Raw genomic sequence first — 25,195 nt, 5'->3', positions numbered from 1 at the left:
GAGAAGAGACCCCTGAACTATGCCTGTAACATTTGAAGGTATCATATCTTCTGACTTTCAAACCAAAACAGTGAATATCAGTAAGCCTTCTGTTTTACAGTTCCATTACAGAAGCTGTGCCGTTTGCTCTGCTAGGCTCTTCTAGGCCTAATTTAGGTGTACCTCGAAGATGAATGTAGAAAGGTGTAGAGTAGGTCTGCAGGATTCAAATGACAATTTGAGGAGCAGATGGAAACTGCACCTTGGGATTCTCCAGTTCAGAGTGTACACTGAGGTTGGCCTTATCACCGCTTCGGAGTCTGGACAGCTCCAGGTTTTCTGCTTACAGTTGTGAACTCAAATTTTCTGGCATTCACTGAACCCACTGGATCTTTAGTCTTATATTGCATCTCAACATCACCTCGCAGACTGCGAAGACTGTACATCTGCGTTCTCCACAAGCTGCTCTTCTCCCACTTTCTTGGACAGCCCTCTCCCAGATTTCACACCGTCAGCTCTGCTTAAAGCGTTGGAGCATAGCTACAGTTAGGGCATTAGGTGCAGCAGCAACAGAGATGAGGACTGTGAAAGACCCGCTGCACCAAAATGTTGGCCGTGTCTTACTAACCAACCATGGGGCAGATGGCCCACTTTCCTTGCCTGTATAAAGGACCCACGACATCCTTGCAACAAAATTGCTGAAGTGGTGCTCTGTGCTCCTTTCCTGTTTGATTATTTTATAGGATTCAGCTTCTCTTTTATCCAGTGTTAGCTTCCTTTATAGGCCTGCTACACATGGTTATGTTTGCACAATGGAGAAACATGAATCTACTGGACATTTCCTGTTCAGTTCTGTCTTTCATGACATTTGTTTTGCGTTAGTTCTAGATGGTGTTACAGCCGTTCCAGAAATCCAAAACCCTACCCTAAAAGTATCATCACGCAGAAGTACACACACCATTGTGACGGTTTTCATACTGCTGCGATAGCATAGCCATGTGATGTGCTTGGATGCCTCCTACATTCATCTAAGCACTTGCCTCCATGTATGGTTTTCTTTCCATTCTCACTAAAACATATTTCACTATATGAGCTCCAGTTACTTCAGTCTTCTACTCTCCCTGGGTCTAGTACGGGCTGCTTTAAAGTGCCCCTTTCTCACTTAGCCCGGCCCTAGACAGAGATGGAACTCTCGACTTCTTGCTTCTGGCTCTGTGGCTGATGCAGGTGGTCCTTGATCCTTCTTCCCTCTATGAGCAGCTCCTTCTCCTTGTACTGTTCCAGATGCCCACAGTTGTGCGCTGCCACTGTGGTTCAGAGAAGCCTTGACGCTCTTCTGGCAAGCTGTGGAGTTGAAGCGAGTTCACAACTCCGCTACATTTCATCCCCGTAGTTTTTACCGGATAGAGAAACCCAAAGCTCAGATCTGGTTTCTTCTGACATCAATGTCCGTTATCTGTTCTGTTGCCAATATGAAAGCTCAGAGTATGTGCAGTTGGTTCTGATCAGTCTTTTCTGTGCCACATCCTGGACAAGGTCCTGGAGATTCTGCTCTTTGCTAAATAGTAGGAGATGCTAAACGTCTTTGCCAACCAGTCACCACCACTCCCAGTAAGTAAGCACAAAGACACCGCCCTGCACGAGTCCAAAATTTACCAGGTGCAAGAACATACCCAGTAAAGAGGAACAGTTAACTGAGTAGGTGAATGGCCCAGAACTAAGGAATAGCATGATGTAATAGGTCCAGATATTCCAGGAGCTGTAGGTTTTTCCCAATTCCAGGCCCAGTAACTCTTGAAGACCAGTAACTGCACAGGAGATCATGGACAATTTTGGGACCTCTGGACATGGTATGACTCCCCGAAAAAAAAAAAAAAAAAAAAACCCACACACACACGCCCCTTCCCCCCCCCAAGCCCATTGGGGAACGAGGGCCTGAATGGGAACACAAACACAACTGTTATGCTGAAAAGGTATTCTCACAGATCTGATTCTAATTCATAAAAAAATGTTTATATTCATTTGCAGATTTCTAAAGCCACGTTTTCATGGATTCTTGAATAAGATGTCCCATCTTATTAGTTGATCATTGTTTGGTGACACAGATCTATCTATATATTCAAGAAAGGAAACCTTTAAAAAGCCACTGTCACAGACTCAAATTAATGTTCCATATTTTTTGTCTTTTTTGCTCAATCGCCTGCAATACACTTCTTTCCCCTGGAACTCGTGGCTTAGTGTTTCATTTACTTGCATCAGTCAAAGAGATGTTCATTTTAACATGGAATTCCAGTCAATGTCAGGCGAGTCTGTAACAGATCATGCATCAGGCCTACTCTGGTCTGTGTTCAGATGATGACCCCAGATTGTTGCATGGTTACAAAAACAAGCCCCGGCTTCCCATCTCGCTTAAAGAATTCAAATCAAACCAGTTCTTCAGAGTGTATGCATCAGGGCTGCAGATTTCCGAGCGGAAGTGGCCGCACTGTTCATCTGTTATAGAATGAAGTGACTGAAATCTGCATAGATTACTATTTGTTATGACAAAGCGCCCAAGAGTTTAAGGCAATACTACAATGTATGAACGTATTCCTGAAAGCAGGACCCCCTCGGAGTAGCATTTGTAAAGTCTCCAGAGACTATTACTGAACACGAAGTCGTCATCACTTCAGGGAACTGCTTTGGCTACAGCAACTGAAGGAGGCTCATAGAATAGGAATTTTCCAAGCTGGGTCCCAGTCATGTTTCACCTCTTCCCTCACTCACTCCTTCATTAGCCGACCCCGCGTCTGAACACCCAGTGAGTCGGCTTCCTCTACGCTCACTTGCTGGCCGCTGATCTTGACTGTAACTGGCAACTTCTTTGTAGGCGAGCAGAAAAAGCCTGAACCAAGACGCAGAGGTCCAGAAGGCCAGCGTCAGTGTAATTGCGGAGGAAAATAAAGGTCGCGTCTGCGGCTCCATCGGCATTGCTAGAAGGGAGGAAAAAGGTGGCAGAGAGGGAGAACGATGCTGCACAGAGAAAAGCAGGAATGTAAGGAGATAAAGGGAACGAAAGTGGGTGGTAGAGGACGAAAACCCCTCCAGACGGCCCATTCCCGCAAAGATGATAACAGTCTGTAGTTTTGTTGGAACATATTGGCCGCAGTTTTATTGAGGGATTATTTACAGCATGTCAGCCCTTCTTTTATGAGGGTCATAAATCAATCTTACGTGTTGTCGTAAAGGCCATAAATTCATTATACCTTGATACATTTGTGTCATAATCGCTTTCTTTAACAACTTTCTAATTAGACGATAATTATCTATTACATGCTGCTTGCTCTTTGTTTCCAATGACTCTCCTGCGTTGTCCGTCATTTTTCGCTAGGAGTGTACTCGTGTTTTCGTTTAGGCTTAGCTCGCTACCTTGTTTTGGTCCTTGTGTCCCGCTCTCCAGTGGACCCGGGCTGCGAGTGCCGTGTTACCGAGTACCTCCCCTGACTGTCTTACCCTGCCGTGAGGCATCCCAAGGTAAGTAGCCTTGCCACCCGCTGCGCTGGGTGTGGCCTTTGTAGTTCTTTTTTCCCTTTCTTTCCGCTTCTTGTAGCCGTTCCCATCTCGCAACCCAGCCTGCGACGCTCTGGGTGCCTGCTGATCTGTTGGTGTGGGTGGGTGGGTGTCTTCCTCCACTCGGCTTCCCGGTCACCTGCGTTTGACCAGGGTGCCGGGCAGCCCCCTTTTAAACGAATTTGTGGCCCCCTCTCGTTGTTTGGATTCAAACATTTTGCGCCCCCCCCCCTTATTGGTGGATACACCTTGATGCACCCCCTCCCTTCCGTTTCCGCTCGACGTTGCCCCTACGATGGGGCCGGAAACAAGGTGGGGGGGGGGGGGGCTTCCGCCTTCTCCCGGAATCCTTTGTTTGGTGCGCCAGAATTTGGCGCGATATCTTAGCTCAGGGCCGCGGTGGGGTTTCCGCTCCGGCCACTCTGAGCTCCCGATGGTCGCGGGCCTTCGCCCCAATAGTGCGCAATAACGGTCGTCTGACTACAGGTAAAATTGCAGAGGCCGCCCCCAGTGGGGGCATCGCGGACCGGCACCATAACAGCCGCCTTGGACTCAAAGACCAGTTTGACCGGTTGGTGGCTGGATGGCAGCCAAATCCGAGGAGAGCGCCACCCCATCCCCCCACGACTTCCTCCCTAGAGGTGGAAAGCACGCCAGGTTTGGCATGAAAGTAAGGGGGCCAATTTGGGGGTGGGGGGGAGGGGGAGTGGCAAGCAAGTATTGTTTCAAACACCCCAGTAGGGGGACAGGAGTTACACCTCTAGTGGGGCACAACGGGGGTTATAAGGCACGCTGCCCCCATTTATATTCAATTTTGGAAGTACAGGGGACAGCGAGCATTTCGACCACGTCAGATTGGAGATAGAAGTTAAAAGAGACCTAGCCATGTGGGATGCTTTCCTGACCCATTTCAGTGGACTCCTTATCTGGACAGATAGACCTATTCTTGGACGGAGCAGGCAGCCACGGTTTCTGAGCTATACTAGGAAAAGCTATTCCCCATACTGGTAGCCCGAACAGTGTGGAAAAAGAAACTGCACGAAGATCACACTGTGGTCCGACAATCAGGGTGTGGTGATGGCCACTAATAGAGGAACAGCAACATGCCCGGACATATTGAGGCTCATAAGGCGCTTGGCTAGATTGCAACTCGAGGGCAACCTTGACATTAGGGCAAGACACAACCAAGGCATAAAGAACTCACTGGCGGATGCACTCTCTGGTTCCCATATTGACAGGTTCAGAAGGCTAGTGCTGGAGGCTCAGCAGATAATGACACACTTTTCAAGAGAGCTATGAGAGCCGATTGATTTATGACTGTTGGCAATAACTTATGACACCCATGACTGATTTATGACCATGTGGTGATGATTTACGATGCCTCCATGATTTACGACAATCGATGCATGTAAATAAATAACTGCAGCTTTATATCTCACAATCAGTGGCAATACTTTTGGTTATTTATTTTATGGCAAATGTAAGTGTACAAGAAGGGGACTAGAGTGATCCAGGTACGGGAGTTATTGCAGAATCTGCCCCAAAAAAGGCCATTGAGGGCCGCCGCTATAATGGCTGCCCTGGACACATAAGTGCCGGTTTGACTGGTTGGTGGCCGGATGGTGGCCACATCAAAACAGAGGACGCACCCCCCCCCCCACGACTTCCTCCCTAGAGGTAGAAAGCGCAACAGGTTTGGCGCAAAGGTAAGGGGGCCAATGGCTGGGCCGAGTTTTCTTTCAAACCCCCCAATAGGGGGACAGGAGTCACACCTCTAGTGGGGCACAACGGGGCTGTCCCCCCATTATATTCAATATTGGAAGTATGGGGAAGAGCGCACACTTGGACAATGAAAACACCAGGGTACCAGCAGTTGTTTCAATGCTTGCAAGGCGGAAAGAAAGGGGGACAATCGTTAAGGCGGCGCACCTAGTAAGGCCATAAAAGGCCACTTACCTGGGGATGCCTTATGGCAGCATAAATGGGAGTGACAGGGGGAGTAAGCGGAGAATGGCACTTGCAGCCCAGACCCGCTGGACGGACATCAGGGCACAAAAACACCCAAGGTAGTGAGTTGGGCCTAAGCAAAAACAAGAGCCTACCCCGCCTCACAAACCTGGTAAAGCAACAATATTCTGAGGACCCCACCCTCCGAATCGGAATGTATGTTTGCCTTCGAAGAAAGGGCCAGAAAGCAGGCCAAGCAGAGGACTGGACTGAGATGTATCACCCCTGATTTATTACCTAACAGCAGTGTATGATTTATGATGGCAGGTCAGTCATGATTGATTTATGACCGTTGGCAATGATTTATGATACACGATTGATTTAAGACCATGTGGCGGTGATTTATGATGCCTCCGTGATTTATGACAATCGATGGTTGATCTGATGATCATGCACATAAATAATTGCGCCTTATATCCCACAATTAGTTGCAATATGTTTGGTTATTTACTTTATGGCAAATGTATGCGTTTGAGAAGGGGATTGAGTGATCCAGGTGCGGGAGTTAGTTTAACGAACATACAGACGTAAGATGACATGATTGAGTCAATACAAACGCCCTCTCTGGGTGACTTCAAGTCAACAGCTGACCATGAGGGGGATGACCTTAGTACTCACAGTACATTACCCAATCCTACTGTGCAGGAGTAAGGAGCTCAGGACCCCTGAATGTTATACCACAGATACATTTGCATTTCAAACCAAGGTGCAGCCCACACCTGTACAGATCGGCATGAAATGTGGACATAGTGCCAGAGTGGTGGCTGTTATAGAATACGGAAAGATGAGGTATATATATTCCCCAAACTCAAAAGGTTTTAAAATACGGCAATGCAAAGTACACGTGGATGCAACTGTATAAATACCACACTGGGAAAGCACGTGATAAACAATGGGATGAGTAATCCACCTTTCAACAAAAGTGTACTCTCGAACCCAACAGTGATCTCAGGAGTTGGCTCAGCGCCTGGCATGCACAGAACAAGGCTGGCTCCGAAGGCCAGTTCTTCGGTACACTGGAGCTCAAGTCCAGGTTTGCGGGACTGAGGATCTGCCCAGATAACAAGGACAACTGCCTGTAAAAGGTAGGCCGGCCTGCGGATTTAAACCAGAACCCTGTTGCCTAGGCTTTACCCCTTAAGGAAAGTGAAATAGTTTCTGGTATGATTTATATTAACTTCCTGCGCTAAAAAGAGTACTTCCACTATGCTCTCTGTGACCACAAACCATGAGCGAATAGCACAAAACATAACAAGAAAAAAAAACAACTTTACAACTATAACTGGTTCTCAAGAAAACATGACATTAGTTTGCATGACAACATCTATCAAGAAAACCACGAGGGTTCAGCAAAGCATTTGTTATTTATGACACACAATATCAATATATTTTTTTTTCACATTGACTGTGTTTATATGCATGAGATACTTTAAACTTAATAGTGGATTTTTTTTTTTTTTAAAGCACAGACGGACTGCTTTATTAGACACTGACTGAAACACTTAACCTTAGGGGGAAGTCGTCCAGAAATGTTGGTTTCTTCGGAGCAAACTGGCGGAAAAGTCAAATCTACAGTGCCCTGCCAAGATGAAGTCAGAAATTGAAAAGCAACTTCACTGGCTGGATAGTCTACCGTTTTAAAATGATGTAATAGTGTTTTCTTTGGACAGGCTATACTGAAAGGAAAAAATATTTACTTAGATAACTAACAGGCTGTAGGTTAATGGTTCTGCCCACTGGTAAGACTATTTATTGTGTCACACACTGATTAACTCTCCTTCTGTACAAAGCCCCAGAACCATTACAAAATGTAATAAAGACAAACAGTGGCAATGTGCACACACTCATAAGTGCCCATATCATGGCACTGGGCACCACCACTCCTCTAGCAATGGGCCACACTGATTCTTGCATCTAGCTGCTCTTTTACCTTCTATAATATGCGGTTAGCGTATCAACAGCATTAAACTAATGGAGAACGAGGAGTTCAGGAACCACTGGCCCTTTAACCTGGGACAGAGGGAGATCAGCAGCATCCTTCAACCCATTCTCAACACCTCCATCATGACTGCCACCATCCCTGAAGCAAGCCGAGGTCAAACCACTCCCGAAGAAACCATCCGGCGAACCCAGCAAACTAAAAAATTACAGCTCAATCTCACTGCTGCCTTTCCCAGCTAAGGTTCTAGAAAGAGCCGTCAACCGACAAGCTCTCCGAACACCTGGAAGAACACATTCTACTGGACACCTCCTAATGTGGCTTCCACACCAACCACAGCACAGAGACTACCCTGATCACTGCAATGGAATACATCAGGTCACTCCTCGACCACAGAGAGAAGGCAGCCCTGATCCTCCTCAATCTCTATGCCGTGTTCGACACCGCCTCCCATTACACCCTCATCTCTAGTCTCCACCGCATTGGAATCCAAAGCAATCCCCCTCAAATGGATCCACTCCTTTCTCGCACGACAATCTCAGGGTCCATCTCCTACCTTTTACCTTGGAGCCCAAGAACATCATTTGTGGCATCCCCCAGGAAACCTCACTCCGCCCCACCCTTATCAACACCTGCATGATGCCGCTGGCCGAGATTGTTCATTCTCACAGACTCAACATCATCTCATACACCGACGACACTCCGCTCATACTTTCCCTCTCTGAGGACCATGCCACCCCTAGAGCTAACTTCACCAAAGCCATGACCTACGTTGCCAAATAGATGAGATTAAACTGTTTGAAACAGAACACTGACAAGACTGAAGTGATCATTTTCAGAAACAACACTTCCTCCCTGGGATGATACCTGGAGGTTTATGCCTCATTGACATGCCATGAAAGTAATGGAATATTTCATGAGTGCCCTTAAATAGCCTATGGCTTTTTAGCCAGTCTATGGGAAAAGTGTGCTTCAAAATGCATTGTCTGACCTAATTTTTCAGACTTTTTATGGTGGAGAACCCCATCTCTGAGAACACTTTGAAGACATTGGGCTTGCTTGTTTGAATTCAAGGGCAAGTCTTATCTCTTTCCAAGAGAACAGATTGCCACCCTCAGGAACAATGGTCACAGAGAAAAGAGGTTCATTAGCTGCCCGAGAAAGAATACAAAATCATCTACAGAAAGTGTATGGATTAAAGCCTGTTCCTGTCGAGGAGGGCTACACCTTTAGTAGTACTGATGAGAAAACAATCTACAATTCTAGCGATGGACTGACCTGCCAGATTTTACAAAATAAAATCAAGCTACCAGTCAAAAGGTTATAACAGCAAACATCGTAAAATGCCAAAACATTGTCAAAGATTTTTAAACTCCTAGACTAGCACCTGTGAATTGCACTGTACTTGCTCTGTGGTGTCCAAAGGAAGTCTACCCTATGTCTGCCATTTCGCAGACCATGGTAAGCAAATGATTAAGGGATGAACTACAAGAATAGCCACAAAAGTGGAGAGCAGTGTGCACTGATCTTTTAGGAGTGGAGTGCTCTGGGCCCTCAAATGCAGTATAGAGGTAAATTAACAATATTAATTATCTTTACAGCAACTGCAGGCATCGGCTCTGGTAGCAGGGGCCCAGTGTGCATACGTGCACCAGCAAATTGAAAATCTGGCAGGTTTCTAGATTCTGATGAAGGGGGGTACATGCATGTCAAGGCATGCCACTCTAAAAGATTACTTCACCTGGGGTTCAACATCAGCACGGCATCAGTGAAGTGGGCCAACCACTCTCACGGGGCCTCTCGTATGCCCGGGTGTCTACAAAGCAGCAATTCTATGTCCAACTCTTCGATAACTGACAGATGGAGAGAGAAAGCAGCAGACCTTTCTGGACTTTTTGCAGATTATGTTTTCCATGGGTGACAGAGCGATCGAAACCTATGTTTTTTAACTGGGAATCATGTATCATACTTGGTTTACTCCCCAAGATGTGGTGTTTTCCCCTTTTGAGAACCCTCCTTTATCACTAGCCAACCTGGCCCCTCAGGCCAATATGAGGTATGAAACTAAACTTGCTCTCTATGCCTATGCTCAGTTATATCCTGGGGCCTAACCATTCATGGTGTCTCCATGAGGCCGGTGCAGCGAATGGAGCTGTAAACTGTATATGGAGTTACCCTGCTAGTGACTGAGCCGCATGCCCATGAAGTAGATCCAAACTGGCACTGAAGCAGATTGCCCTTGATAATGAGGAATGACCAGGCTCCAAATCTCTTCACTGCCTTCCTTAGGGTGCGAAATGCAGAGATCCAGTGTATTATTATGAGACCCGAGGCCTGCCCTCCTGGCTGCCATTGCGGCGGACAAACAAGAAGTCTAGTAAAATTAAGGAGAGGGAATTCTATACAGGCCACTCCATCCCTGAGACGTGTCACCCTCACAGGAATAAATGGGCATGCACGAAAAGTTGAATGTTGACAGAAACAAAATAAAAGTGCATCTCTTTTAGTAAGCTGCCAGAACCTCAGCCGGTAGTGAAAGGAAATAGAAACAAGAATTTGCAATGCAATTGGTCTTGCGTTTGCTCAAGTTAAAGCTATTAGCGTTGTTAATTCCTAACTGGACTTTTCTTGCCACACAAATTGAAAATGAAAAGTATAACAGTTGACAGAAGTAAGCCGATTCAAAGTTATTGGCTCCCTGCGTGAATGTCTAGAAAAGGATCGAGGCTGGGATGAAAGGCATACCAAAAGCAGAGGAGGGGCCATCACACGCTGCAACAGGAGGAAGCATGAAATTGTGTGATGGCCAACAAAAATGTTCACTTAGTTAAACTGCGTGGGGAGGGGACTCAGCACACAAAGGAGGGACATTTCACAAAATGCACCAATAAAAATGAAGCATTTAAGACAAGCACAACAAAGAATGAATAGCAAGTGTGAGTGTGGTTAAAAGCCCATAGAGCAGTGGTCTTCAAACTTTTTAATGCCGCGCCCCCCCCAGTTGAAAAATAAAAATCATTGGGCCCCCCCTCAGAATTTTTCACAATCATTTTAGAAAGATGGTAATGTTTAAATAGGTCTAAACCTATTTAAACATTGCAGTTAAGTACTGTTACCGTTTTAAATCTACAATAACATGCTTCTGCTTAAAACAAAGGCATGTTACCTGTATAATATTTCTTTTGGCCAGAGTTTGGCCGCCCCCCCTGGGATCTCTTGAGGCCCCCCAAGGAGGGCTCGCCCCCCAGTTTGAAGACCTCTGCCATAGAGAGATTACAACAGGCTATAGTGCTCGCGCGTTCGACCCTAAAAAGAATAAACAATATGATTAAAGGTGAAGGGACTTCCATGTTTTAACAAGAGGTGAGATACATTTTCTGAAAAAAATGCATGCTAAAATATTGCTGAGAGAGAAACCACCTTGTCAGTGAAGAGTCTTCTAAAATCTTTGAGGAACAAAGCCTGAACAATGTCCTTCCTGTTGACACAAGGCAGGAACACCTTAAGGAACAATGTTGCTAAACGTTTCTTCACAGGTCTACCTACCAGGTAGGTAACAATTGGTGCCTCAGACCCTGGCGAGTTGGATTAATCACACTATAGAAACTTAACGTTGGCCATAGACCTGTGTCCAAAAGCAGCAGTAGGTGCAGCAAATGGCTCAACTCTGGTTGTGAGCTCAACCAACTGCCTAACACAGCTGTGCTGGCCGAGTCTTCAGCCATTACAACCATCTAATTTCAAGGTGTTACCTAGGATTCCAAACTCGACTTAGAAACACATACCGAAGTCATAGGTAAAAAGTGCAAATGAGAAACAGCCAATATTTCATTACAAAAGTAGATCTGGAGATCACTGTTCTCAAAACATTGATTTCTCATTTCCCATATGGGAATTCCTTCCTCCATGGATTTTATTTTTTAAAAAGAAATGTGGCCCTCTTAGGTCCTTCTACAGTAGGCTGCCTGGCTAATCTTTCATGCCATGAAATTTGATAATGTCTTACCTGTCCCGGGTCACCTACTTGGTCGCATGCATCACTTCAAAGACAACCTTATTACATATTAAGCATTGAACCTTGCATTCCTTTGTCTAGAAATCACAAACTTTAGGGGGGGAAGCCCTGTAATTCCTTCTCAGAAAATCCCCAGGATAAAGAACTCTCTGCTAATAAATACAGGACTTGCTACTGCTTTGAGAGATTTGAAAAATGATCTTCAGAATCACCCTTTAACCTTGTACTATAATGGATATAGGTTCTCCTTGCTGATCATACACTTCTCTGAGCTACTCAACCTCAGAGTCACTGCAAATCTAACAGAAAATCTACCTACTTCTTAGACATCTGTTATATGTCTACCATGATTTCAACTTGTGTTCCTGGATACCCTCCTTATAATATATTGCTTAGTTTCTTTAAGTTTCTGCACTTATTGCTTGCTTTTTTTTTTTAGATTGTCCAATTGTATTATATGTTTGCTCTATTAGTTATTTCCTGATGTAAAATGCTCTGGCATCCTGGAAGCAGTCCAAACTGTAAACAATAAAACATACTCCCACCAGAAGTAGTAATCTACAGTTTCTAAAATAAACCAAAGACATTACTCAAGATATGACTGAGAACAAGTATGATGGATGGACCATAGTGCGAATATGACCAATTTTACTATGAATATAAACGAGGCGGGCCAAGATCGTGGTGGATCAAGAGGCTCATTTTCTTCTCCTTTCTTGCTTGTGTGAATATTTTTGATTTATCAGGATCATCATCGGCACCACAGCAAGTGATCTTCTGCCACAGACTTTCTGGAGGGAATCAGAGGCGTCCTGCTATCCCACACAGACTTGATGAGTGACTGCCACCCCAACGGCAAAATGGCCACCCCCATAGGCACCCGATGGTCCCCCGAGGATAGGGTAACTAGGCATCCCAGATTTCCCGGGACAGTCCCAGTTTTCACCAGCTGTCCCAGCAGATTTTGGGAAATTTAGCTCATGTCCCGATTTTAAAGAGTTGCCTGACATCAGTGAGATGTGATTTTTTTGTTTTTTTGTTTTCCAAAGCAGATACACTTATCAGGTGTTATTAGAGAGCAACGTAATTAACAGGCATTACACTGGCTTTAAAAATAGCATCTGATTTATGCTCTTAGTGCCTCTTTTGTAATTCTATGCTGATGAACACTGCCATCCTGTGCACTCGATTGAAGAAAAATGTTTAATCCTTCCTCTGTTTTTGTGAACTGTCCCGGGTTTTGGCTTTAAAATTCTGGTCACCCAACCTCAGGGGGGACATCAAGGCTCAAGCATGCTGCACTGGCTTTTAAAGCAGCACCACAAGGAGGACGTTATGAAGACTGAGCAGTCGCAGACACGGAGGTAGAACCGAGGAACGAGAGACTTGCGTCAGATTTGATCAGAGCAGCTGACATGACCCAGGGGTAAAGCAACTGCCGACAGGTACTTGGAGGACCTGCCACAGGGTCTCATGGAGAAGACTGCAATGAGATGCAGCATTGAAGTCCCCACAAGAGACAATTGAAGGAGACCATGAACACAACCCCACCGGCCAAGCCAAGATAAGATACTCTGGGCCCTTTAAAGAGCAACAGGACCCAACGGAGTCTTGAGTCTTTGCTCTACAAGGCTAATCCTGGACAGCCGACGAGTTGGGCCTTAGTCGGCCCAAGACGTGTTTCCCAGTAGGAATTCATGTAAAGTGTGAGAGTTGAAGAGGCCCAATTCAGAGTGTGATGTCCACCCCTGATCCCCAGTTAGAAAAAAGTGTGCACAGAAAACAGAACTCCAAACACACGGCTACCCACACTCAACGGTCAGGTGGAAGGTGAACCCGTAGGGCGAATGAAGACCCCACTAGAGACATAAAGCGGTGCCCTAGAAATGAGTGTGACTGCGTAGTTTCTACACCCTCCCGCAGCCATGAGTTCTGTATCTTTCCTGCATACTGAGCGGGTTCCTGGGAGCATTAGCTCATATGGAGAGTATAAGCTGTAAGGCAACTGCCAACAGTCTAAACCAAACCAGGGACAGTTTGCACCACATACTGAGAAACAAGGCAGATAAGCAACGAGTATTGCCTGGATAAAACGGCCACCACAAGGGGCATGAAGAACCAGTTATTAAGGGAATGATGCCAAAGCCCTGTGGCCCAGACACCAGCATAGCAAAGGCAGTGCTTTAAATGGAAATACAGAAGTGCAGGTACTCACTATTTAGAGTACCTGCTTTCTCCTGAGAAGTGCCAGTACGCCCCCATTAATTGTACTGCAGCAATGCTGCGAAGTGCAGGTACTCTCACTTTCAAATTCAAGAAGTGCAAGTACTCAGTACTAGACAGTACCTGGCCATGTAAAGGCCTGCGCAAAGGGATGGCAAACAAGTCCCCTATGGGGCACTGCAACTGAGGAACTTGTCAGCTGAAGTCCTGAAAGAAACTCTATAAGGGAAGCATTGGCGATAACCGTTCACGGAGGACCCTGGGGTTATGCTTCTCGGTTGGTTTCCTGATGCCAGCTGTTTCTCGCAAAAAGGTGTTAGTACTGCTTAACATTATATTGCTTATTGCTAAAGAGACAATTCCATTAAGGTGGGGGTAAAGTACTCATTCTACAGCCCCAAGATTGGTACCACAGATACTGGTGCACCCTCTAGACGGAGAAAATGACACACTTCGAAGTGCTGAGAGCTCACGGTGGAGATGTGGGCTCCACTACTGCCTTACTTTGGGAAAGAGCGCAGTGAAGTCACACGAACAAGGACACCAAGGGCGCTACTGATACTGCAGAGTGGACTGCACCACCCATTCCCCGAAGAACACAAAGCAAGGTGCTACTCACAGAAAAGAGGAGACGCCAGCAGGAAGATACAATGAGATGTCTGAACCGCTCCCGAGGATGGAAGGGCAAAGGTGGATTGGGGACACAAATTTTAAAACAACTAAAAAAAGTATCGAGCCATAAAACATCTAAATAGAGATATAAGAGAAAGGCGGCCATGTGTTATGCATCCTACTGGCAGGGAAGAAGTGCTGGGGAGTTTCATGTACATGCTAGTCAGCAGCAGCGGCTTGCAGGCCACAAGCTCGGATCCTGGCGAGGTTTAGCACTCTCATTAGGTAATATTAATGCGTACCCTATACAGCACCGAGAGAAGGCAAACTGCATTGTGAAGAGCTGAAGGAAATGTTGTTATTAATATCACGGCAGTGTTCAGAGTCAAGACAGACAACCTCCCGGGAGTAGAACAGAAAGTGGATTTTTGTGGGTTTTCAACAGCTGCTTCGCCAGTGGACCTCAAAGTGACCACATGCAGTCCATTTCAGAATTCAATGGAAAGTCTATTTACAGCGATTTTGGGTAACAGCAGAGAAAATCTACATTTGTAATTCGGCTTACCATTTTTACGCCTGCAGTCATGCCAAGTGTGAAGCACATGCTAGCTTTGACCCTTCTGTACACACACCAAGTAGGATTTAAAAAAAAGAGTTCACCCAAATAGCTCCAGTGCATGTAATCCTGCTTAAAGGCATAAGAGGCTTAAAAACAATCATAGGCAGCACAAACTTTGCCCAAACATCACAGCAGGCCTTGACATGAGGCGCACTCCATCTTGGAGCGTTTCCTCCTTGCCACCTAAGGACCACTTTTTCAGAAGCGCACTAATCGTCTTGAAACAGTGGACACAGCCTTCGGCCAGTAAATAAAAACACACTTTTTGCATTGCATTTTCTTATTATGTGTACCTACACAGGGCTACAGTAGGCAATCGGGGTTGCAAGGAATGCTTTTAAACCACAACCCCAATGTTTTCTTGAATATTTCCCTGACAAATGCGCAGATGGAAAACAATCTGAAAATCTGGGAATATCTGTGGAAACATCAATTCCCTTGACAAATCATCATTACTCTGGGTACATCCGACAACACCACGGTACTCCTGCATCTCGGTTTTACGGATCCCGACACCAATAGTGATTTTGGGTGTGGGAATACAGTATCAGTATTTCCGGGCCACTGAGAATGTAGGCCTATAAGACAGAAACATTGGTATAGATTTACCCAAAGTGAAAATGTGTCCAATTCAAAGAAGGTCTACTGAATGTCAATCCTGAGTCACAAAATTCGGTTTGGTGGAATTTTACATTTGGAAGGTGCCCTAACAAATGCAAAATTTTCGCCAAAATTCAAACTCGGGCTTAGAGGTGAGATTCTGGGGATCCCTCATTAATAATAGGGGTGTGCGAAAGTCGCAAAATTTGCTTTCTCATAATTATGCCAAATGTTGGCTTAATGACAAAAAATGCAAATCTGTCATTTAGCATTATATTTGCGCAAGAAATGAGTCCTCATCTCTATTTTTAATAAGAAAAAAGCATTTTGTGGTTAAAAAAAAAAAAGTGTAGAAAATAAGTGCCAAGATCAAAAGCTGCTCGCTTCTGGCCGTCCGAGTTATTTCTGTGCACTCATGGCAACATTTTTGCCATAAACAGTATATATTGGAAGTGGTGTCATTTCGTGAATTTTGTGGGAGAAGTGCAACGCAAAATTGCCGTAGTTACGCATGCTATGCCGGTCTTATTACAATGTTTCCTGGGCCTAATTAATACTCATAAAGGGCCGTCCTGCCGGAGAAGTAATAAAAGGAGTATTAAGAAAGTTTTCAGATGCCTTCTACTGTTTCACAGCACGCTTTTAAGTTTTAGTGCGATAAAAGTGCCAACATAACATTTCCTGCTTGTCCACAGCAAATAGCATGTTTATTCTGGCTGTTTACAAACTATGTTACAACGCTTCCAGGCAGGAGAGGATTTTTCTTTTCCATGTTCTACTTACCACTGCCAAAACGCTTTTCTTAAATGACTGTATCGGAATTGAAATCAGTACTCCAGTTCCACATGTTCCACCAAACTGTCTAAAAAAGAAAGAAACACAGTGATTAGCAAAACAATGATGAGTAATTGACTTACACCAGAGGTAATAATGAGGCGCAACCAATACCCAGTGTAATTAGTGTAAAAATGACAACATACTGAATTATCAGAAATTGAGCCACGTTAGGCTGCATAATTTGCCTTTTCTTGCCGCATAATTTACTCGATCCTGCCAAATGATTACAGTGGCCCTGATATTAGGATACCTGGTTGTAAAGACCATAACTACATTAACAGCTGCTTTAAAAACTGGTGGTGAGGCGATTGAGAAAGGTGGTCCTATGAAGGTCTAATCAGGCCCCTTCTTCAGGCTCCAAACCTCACCACCAGTTCCTGAGTGTAAAAGATAGTTAGTAACCCTGTAAGGCAGTTGAGGCAGACATGGTGGACAAGCAATGGTAGTTCAAGACCGCTTGTCTACAAAGCCATTAGGCAGAGATTTCACCGTGGGACAGTCACCAGTGCAGTGTGTGCATCAATTACTGTTTTGGGGTGAAAAGGATTAGAGCTGAGACTCTTCTTTATGACTTAGGGTGTACTAAAGCACGGGGTGCCTGAGATTATCTGCATTGCTGTGTTTTCCACTGCCTTTTAAGGGTAAAGTTGATTTAGGGACCCCATCAATAGGATGTCCTCACAGTCCTAGCTCAAAAACACCAACCCATGCATCACCAAGCAGAGGTCAGGGCTGAACTTTGTGCTCCTAAAAATCCAAAGTTTAAGAGGTGTTTCGGTGGCAGCATTTTTGATCTGTAGGTCATGGAGAACTGAAACTCCACCTGCACAAAGTGTCCATCCAGCAGTAAAGGGTGGTGGCAGAAGGAGGTTTTCAGTGGTTACTCTTTAGATTTTGTACTCTGTGGTGCCGTGATAGAATCTCTAAACTACGTAAATGATCCCAATTCACCATGAAAACCTCTTATTTTATTTTTCTGGAGAACCACAGAGTAGATTGTGAGCACAAAGAGACCTCGGAGGACACAGCTACTACCTCAGAATGGAAGCAGCCTGAAAGGAAGGTATTTGGCTCTTTCTCCTAGTAACAAGAAAAGGCAGCTCTTCAGTCTACATGCCATGGACACACAATGCTGCCATGGTGGGCCCAGTAGAGAACAGCAACACCACACACGTTTTCAAACCTCTCTCGAAGTCCAGCCCAAGTTCCAGTGCTGTTCATATGATCGCGCTAATCACAGATGTTGGTTACTGAGTATTAGATGTAAAAAGACCATGCAAGAGGGCCACGGAGAGCCTGTCTTCAATCCTCACTTCTCTGTCCAAAACAATGTAGAACTGAGAGCATGACTCCCGCCCCACAAATAAGTCCTTGCTCTTCTGTGCTTCATGTAAATACCCTCACTCCCGCCCTTCTCTCCCTGCTGGGAATTCGCCCTCTTCCTTTGGGCTGCCCCTTGAAACCCATGTTGGGTATTCCTTTTCTGTACACCCACCACTGTGCAGCGCCCACAGCGATCCCCGTGCACGCATAAATGCAGGGCTCATTAAGCCATTACTGGGGCCCCACTTTAGAAAACTGGTTGCACATCCACTACCACGAACGATGAACTGCTTGCCAACCGGACAATCAGTACGCTTCACAGCTTTCACAGTAACACTCTGCAATGGATCATGTGGGGAGGTGATTGCACAATCATGCCTGCTATTCTTTGCTAAACGACGCTTTTCTTCACAAGAACTTCTAAAACGTTTAGTATCTTCAGAATATTATATTTCTCATGTGAACAATGCATTAAAGAAAGGACTCCCCAAAGCAAACGAACTGTAAGTTGAGGGGGAATTGGCCCAGAAAAGAGAACTGTATCCGTTTTCCATTTAAGTTTATTAGGAGGTTGGGCCATTCATTACAGCAGGCGTGGCTCCTCCGTATGGTCGGAGGAATGTTGACCCCATCCCCCAGCAGCAACTGCAAATCCTTTTACATGGAAAGGATAACAAACTCTGCTTATTATCCTTTCCATGTAAAAGGGGCGGGGCATTGGGGTGACGAGCTGAGGAGAGTGCACTGTGCACTCCCCTCAGTGTGCTTGGCCGGCCAAACACACATGCGCACAGGGCTCTCTCGGCTGGAGAGAGCCTGCACAGGCTCCCAGTCTGCCTGGGCGCTCCCAGCCAATCCTGATGCTGAGCAGCGTCAGGATTGGTGCAGGGCAGGCTGGGAGCCTGTGCCTGCAGCAGCCACAGGAGGGGAGCGCGGCGCGGGAGCAAAGCAGGTAACTTTTTAAATTATTTTTTTCTGGCACCCTCTGCACCCCCTTTTTCCACCGACAGGCCCCGGCCATGCGAGCCGCACCTGCATTACAGCGGCCTCACACGCAGCTGTCAATAATTAGAATTACTGGTTGGGCTTACATTCAAAAGGGATTCACAAAGGATACCTTATAGAATACAGGATGCGAAGGCGAGGTCAGAAGAGCAGCTTCAGCAACAAAACAACCCACTGCACGATGGCGAATCACGCAGGCCTCTCAAGGAAACTAGTGATCGGCGGGGGGGCCTAACTGCACGAGCCTCACTTAATGCAATATAAGGAATTGCAACTAGGGCAGCCATCTTAGATGCAGTCATGCATTTGTTCGAGGGAAATAAAATGAAACAAGAGCGTCATTTATTTGTACAATTGGTTCTGGCCTTATCGAGTGGTTTGCGGAGTTTCTTCACCATGATTAGATCCCTTGACCAATTGCACGTAGTTTGTACGCAATGAAGCGGTCAGCACACGCATTTAGGACTGGCCTACAGACAGCTTTATAAAGATTGTCAGGGTCATGTAAAATAAGAAATCGTGACTAAAAATACTTACACATTTACAGACATACATGGGGTTATGGTCAGCCATCTTCAGCCACTGGCTTGTCTAGCTGTCATTCACATTTTGCTTCTGCCCACTGGAGCATGAGGCAGAGGCCCTCCCACTTCAGCCACTGCCTCTGCACTGCGAGTGAGGGCATTTGCCTGTTAACATGGGCAAATCTGCCTTTACAGAAGAGCACTTCAGTGCCTGGTTGGTTAGTCAATACTTTGCTTTGTCAACGCTTTTTTCTTTCCATTAATTATCCTTTTTTTATGGTTTTTAGTCTTCCTTATGTGTTTACACTATTTCTTCAGATTACAGTAAATGACAGCCAGTAGTAGTTTTTCTTTGTGCCAAGGGAAACCATGTTTTCCTGTGACATGCAGTAAAAACTGTTAAAAAAATAAAATAAAAATAAGGGGGCCTTTATACCCTTTTTAGGTACACCTGCCTTTCAGGAAACAGTTTCTAATAAACGTCCGGGTGAGGCTTACTTTATTTTTATTTGTTATTGCAAGCGAATGGACACCAAGTTTGGGTGACATTATCCAAACTTGGTGCTCATACGTTTCTAACAACATATTAAAATTAAAATAAAGTAAGCCTCGCCTTGAGGTTTAATAGAATCCTGCTTCCTATGTTTTTTTTCCTCCCATTTTTCGTATGCTTGCAATAAAATAATAAACATAACTATCACACAAGCTTCCCAAGGACAGACTTAGTCACTTTTGCCAATACCTGTTTGGACCCGAGGATAAAGTGTTACAGATACTATCCCCACTGACTTCCGATTGCTTCTTGGAGTAGGTGAAAAGTGTTTTGTGATAGGTATATCTTTTGAATTTAGTCAGGACTGAGGAACATGACTTAAAGGCAAGACCACTGGACTCCAGAGAAAACAAGTGGATGTAACTTTTGAAATCGCTGCATTGAGATGGAATGAACATCGGTGACAGTACCTGCTTGCATATCTCAAGGGATCTCAGGACTGTATTGATTCCACATTCCTAATTCCAAATGAAATCTTCACTCATGATGATTTTTGAAAATTAACCGAGCAGTTACTGAAACAATCTCATACTACTCGAGGAAAGCTGAAGCCAAATTTTTGGCGTGTCCATCTGCTTGTGTCACTTCTTTCATGAATATCAAATTTCTTTGAGATTCATTGTATCATCGTTGATCCAGATTTGTGCCTTAGTTGGACGGTGTTCAAGGTACCAGTACGTTTTATTAACATCAGAATACAAAAAGGAAGCCAATGTGTTTTGACCTTGCATAGTCTTGGCCAGCCTTATACATAAATAGAACTAAAACAGTATCACGTCTCTGCAGTGCCACTTTTAATGCATTGCCATGCCAGTGAAAATACATGTGGGCCAATAAAAAAACGTTACTTGGCACAAGTGTAGTGATAGACACAGATTCAGAAATCCCTCCTTCTCCGACATCCTTAATGTCTTGCCAATGGGCCAATGACCACCAATGCAGTTGGTTCTGCTGTATTTGTTGCTGTCTTGTTGTAGTTTAGCATGTGTAAGGCTGCTTGTGGACACCATTTAGAGGCGTTATACAAAGTGTCGCCAGTACACCAGCGTAATGTAGACTGAGGGGTGATTTATTTCCTGGCGGACAGCCTGCTGGTCCGCCCGAGTGGTGGAGTAAATTACTCCATCGCACAGATGGAGGGACACCCTGACAGATTTGTATATAACTGCCAACTTGGTAGTTATTTAGAAAGCATTGCTAGGAACTGCTGTCATGGCGGTTCCTATCAATACATTCCACTGTTTGCCACAGGTCATTGTCAACATGACGGAGACCTGAACAAAACAGTTTTCTTTCTTTAATTTATAAAAAAAAAAAAAAAAATCCCAAAACAGGATAACAGGATTTTGTTTTTGTGAATAAAAACAGAATACTTTATTCACCATGGGATGCCTCTTCTCATGGCAAGGAGAGCATTTAGCAGTTTTCACTGCCTCTTACCACCAGGGATTTCCTGGCGATGGCAGGCGGTGAAAACTGACCCCTAATTCCACCCATCTAAATCAGGCGGACAGAATTCGACATTTCCCTCACATGACTCTTTCTCCACAGGGCCCTCTGAGGGGTTTAATCACAACACAGAAGGCGACATGATTAAACCTATGGTCCGCCTGCATCTTATTCGGGCAGGTGGACCATTATCCTGCCGGGAAGCATATTCTGTCGGCATTGGTTGGAAAGTTCTGTAATTGTGAGTGGCTGCAGTGATAGTGTTCCCACACTGTTCTGGATGAGACCTATGTCATAGTTATGGCTGACTAGACACATTTACCATGCCATTGTGAATGCTATCGGGTCAGGAAAGGCTTCTTTCACATACCCTTATTTCAGAGGTTTCGCAGGTTCTTCTTGGCTCACAGCCAAAGCCTTTAACTTAAGGTCGTTAGGAACACTCTCTGCATAGATCATTCACTGTGATTGGTGAGAAAATCCCACCTTCAGCAGAATGCTTCTGAGGTGCCAAGACTTGAATGGGTGACTCTTAGAAACTGATTTTTCTAGCACAGAATAAGAGATGCAAGGTGCCCTCGGACAGACACGAGTACCACAGTTCTTAGCAAGCTGAGGTGAAGCTAGGCCACTACCTCCATCACAAACGTGATACACACTGGAGGACCAGGTCAAACATGCACAATGTTACACTGCTTGTAAGTTACACTTCATTTAGCTTAAAATGCATCTGGGTGTTACTACAACAACCAAGCATTCAACTATGGAACATCCCTGTATATGTTTGATAATATACAGCTTCAACTAGAGTGCACACTGAAAAATAACAGTGTTGTCTGTAAATAGCACAAATTAAGGTCACAATTTTCAACCTAGCAGTGAACGTTGGTGAAAGGGGAGTAGAAGGGTGCACATAGATCTTTTAACGCTTTCTATGGTGGGAGAGAAGATAAATGGAGCATATGCCGTCCTTCTACACTGGCATTGTCATATAGGAACTAGCCAAGATGGGCGATCTGGGATCACAATCTTCTTGAATATTTATTTATTTAAATTGCTTAAAACCTTGTCGTCGGGTAGAAAAGTGATAAGTCTTCAAGTAGCCAATATAGCTGAATATAGCTTGAACCACTGTTGTGAACCTTGCCGTGGAATGAAAATGTGATTGGAGTTTAAGTAAAGTTCTAATAGACCATGACGTCACTGAGGTCGCCTCAGGGTGGGTGAAGACTGAAGCCTGTTCACTTCAGTGAGTGTTTGCATCTGGCCACCAATTAATAGGATGCAATTGGGCTGAGCTGACTCTTTTGGTGCGTCTATCAGATTTTACTGCGACAATCAGTGGAAAGATTCACTCTCAGGAAAGATGACCACTTGTATGACTCGGATTTCGTTTTGTTAAAAAAATGTTTGTGTACGTGTTAAATGCATAAAGGCACACAAGTGTGATTTTGGCAGTATACTCTTAGGCATTAAAACCCTTTTGGGCCTGGTGTATTTGGAACAATCGCGAGGTGTGCTAACTTTTGTATGTTTGCATTATTTTTAGGTTAAAAAAAAAAAAAAAGAAAAAAAAAAAACTCAAGGAGCACCACTTTTTTTGGGGCAAAATCAAACATTTTAACCCCATGACATGCTTACGATGCATGTGTTTGTATTTCCATCTCATAGTGCGTATCCCCGGTAAAAAGAGTACTGTCACTTTAAAAAGTTGACCACGCCCACTCGGGGTTAGGTGCAGTTCACAGTTATTATTCCAAAAGCTCTGAAGAAAATCTCTTTCTTTGCTTTCATTCTCTCACTGCATCCACGTAATTCGACTGTATGCATAATGGATTAGTTTGGTAAAAGCGTTATTCTTCCCCTCCGAGGGGCTGTGAATAGCACTGCGTGGAAAGAGAATTAAATGCCTGTTAGAGCGAATTGCTAATTGTAAGAGATGCCAACGTGAAACTTGTTGCGTAAGCAAACTTTTTATACACATCTTTTTGAAGCTGCACTTGTTTTGGAAATCTTCGGTCGTTTTAGTTGTGCTAAAGAGTAAATGTGAAGCACCTAACAAAGTTATTCAGTTGATAGTTCTGGACAGCGCAGCGCTTGTCCACTTGCTTGATAGACATCATGGTGACATTGACTTACCCTTGAATCGTCGCCTTACGATGGGTCAAAGGGAGTAGCTTGAGAGCTCAATCTATTTTTTAGGACACGTTCCTACGTACTGAGAGCAAACATGCATCACTTCTGAAAACTGGACATAAAAAGGTATAGATGTTGCTATGAAGGGCAGGATGAAGTATCCTGCATCGTAGTTCTATCTCGATGAATGAATTAAAAAACGTAGAAAGCGTTCCACAGAATATGCCATCTTTAAGTGCTGCTGGACAATATGCCTGCATCACTGGAAAGGGCAAGAATATCTCTATAATAGGAAACACTTAAAGGTGGATTGTAAGTAGCAAAGGTGTGCATTCTCCGAGTGAGGTTCAGAAGGGTTCTCCGGAGTTTATTTCTGTTCAGGGGCCATGGAGACTTACCAAACATGCCATTTTAGAAAGTGTTTAAAAGGAGTTATTTTTCAAATACCATAGTTACCCTTCTTGAGACATACAGAATAATCTGGTTTTGTGGCTAACGAGGGTTCCTAGCCTTAAATGGTAGTCAAAAAAAGCCAGACATGACATTTAACTCCATCTTCCACTGTTTACCAATGAAACTCACTATGCAGTATCCCACTTCCACAGTTTATATCACTCAGCTCCAAATTTTAACCTTTCTGCCCCAGTAAGAACATTTTTTCCAAACATGTATTAGAGATGCATAGGCAGGTTTAATGCGTCCATTTTCTTACGATAATGGCATTACTCCTAGTCCTACTCCCTCGCCTTCCTTTTAAACCAATGAGGCCTCCCGCCTCCCCCTAGACCCTCCCTTCCCCTTTAAAACCTCCCCCCACCCTTACCTCCTCCTGTACAAAAACCAAGCCCAAGCAGCAACTCGGACAGTCCGTACCGGGAGGGAACGGAAAAGGAAGGCGAGGGAGTAGGACTAGGAGTAATGCCATTATCGTAAGAAAATGGACGCATTACCTCCCGTCCCTCCCTCGCCTTCCTTTTAAACCAATGAGACATAGCAAGAAAAACACAGGAGACGGACACTGAGTTGCAAGAACCTTTATTCATATCCTGCCCCAAGGACACCAAAACACCCTACCCCTATTACCTCATAGAGGATAAGAGCCGGTGACCTAATACCGACTCCAAACTACCCAAGTCCGAAAGCCTATAATGACGCACAAACGTCAAAGGTGAAGCCCAAGTGGCGGCCCTGCAAATTTCCACCACGGAGGTCCCTTGTAGTTCTGCCACTGTAGCCGCCATACCTCTGGTAGACCGACCCTGAATCCCTTGAGGCGGCACTACCCCTTTCAAGGAATAGGCCAACAGAATCAAAGATCTCACCCACCGACTCAAGGAAGCCGTGGAAGGTTTCTCACCTTTACGTGCCGGACCGAAATTCACAAAAAGCGAATCCCCCTTACGAAAAGAAGCCACCACCCGCAGGTACTCCAATAAAGCCCTGCGTACATCCAACGAATGCAAACGGACCTCTTCCTTTGAGGAGGGATCAGGACAAAATGAAGGAAGGATCACCTCCTGACGGGAATGGAATGAAGAATTGACCTTCGGAATAAAGGAAGGAACCGGAACCAGAACTACCCGATCGGGAAAAACCTTACAAAAAGGAAAGGAACAGGCCAATGCCCCCAACTCCCCTAACCGACGAGCCGAAGTAATGGCTACCAAAAAGAACGTCTTCAAAGACAGATGGCGTAAATCACAGTCCCCCAGTGGCTCAAACGGGGCCTCTGTCAAAACATCCAAAACCAAAGAAAAATCCCAGGAAGGAAAGGAACGTACTGGGCGAGGAAACAAATTAACCAGACCCTGAAAGAATCTAGGCA

The 25,195-nt window shown here is 44.9% G+C and overlaps 1 protein-coding gene across 2 annotated transcripts in view; it reads right to left on the bottom strand.

Moving 5' to 3' along the window:
• LHFPL2 (LHFPL tetraspan subfamily member 2) overlaps positions 1–25,195 on the bottom strand; it is a 313,091-nt gene that overhangs the window by 66,848 nt on the left and 221,048 nt on the right. Inside the window, exon 4 of one of the 2 annotated variants that reach the window (XM_069223350.1) lies at positions 16,327–16,405. The gene's annotated coding sequence lies outside the window, so the exon portion shown is untranslated. The remainder of the gene's footprint in view (positions 1–16,326; positions 16,406–25,195) is intronic. The other variant, XM_069223340.1, reaches the window with a different exon arrangement.

The sequence above is a fragment of the Pleurodeles waltl genome, chromosome 1_1 (genome assembly GCF_031143425.1).
Source record: "Pleurodeles waltl isolate 20211129_DDA chromosome 1_1, aPleWal1.hap1.20221129, whole genome shotgun sequence".
Taxonomy (NCBI): domain Eukaryota; kingdom Metazoa; phylum Chordata; class Amphibia; order Caudata; family Salamandridae; genus Pleurodeles; species Pleurodeles waltl.
Note: the sequence above shows the minus strand (reverse complement) of the source record. Positions and strands in the feature narration are given on the sequence as shown.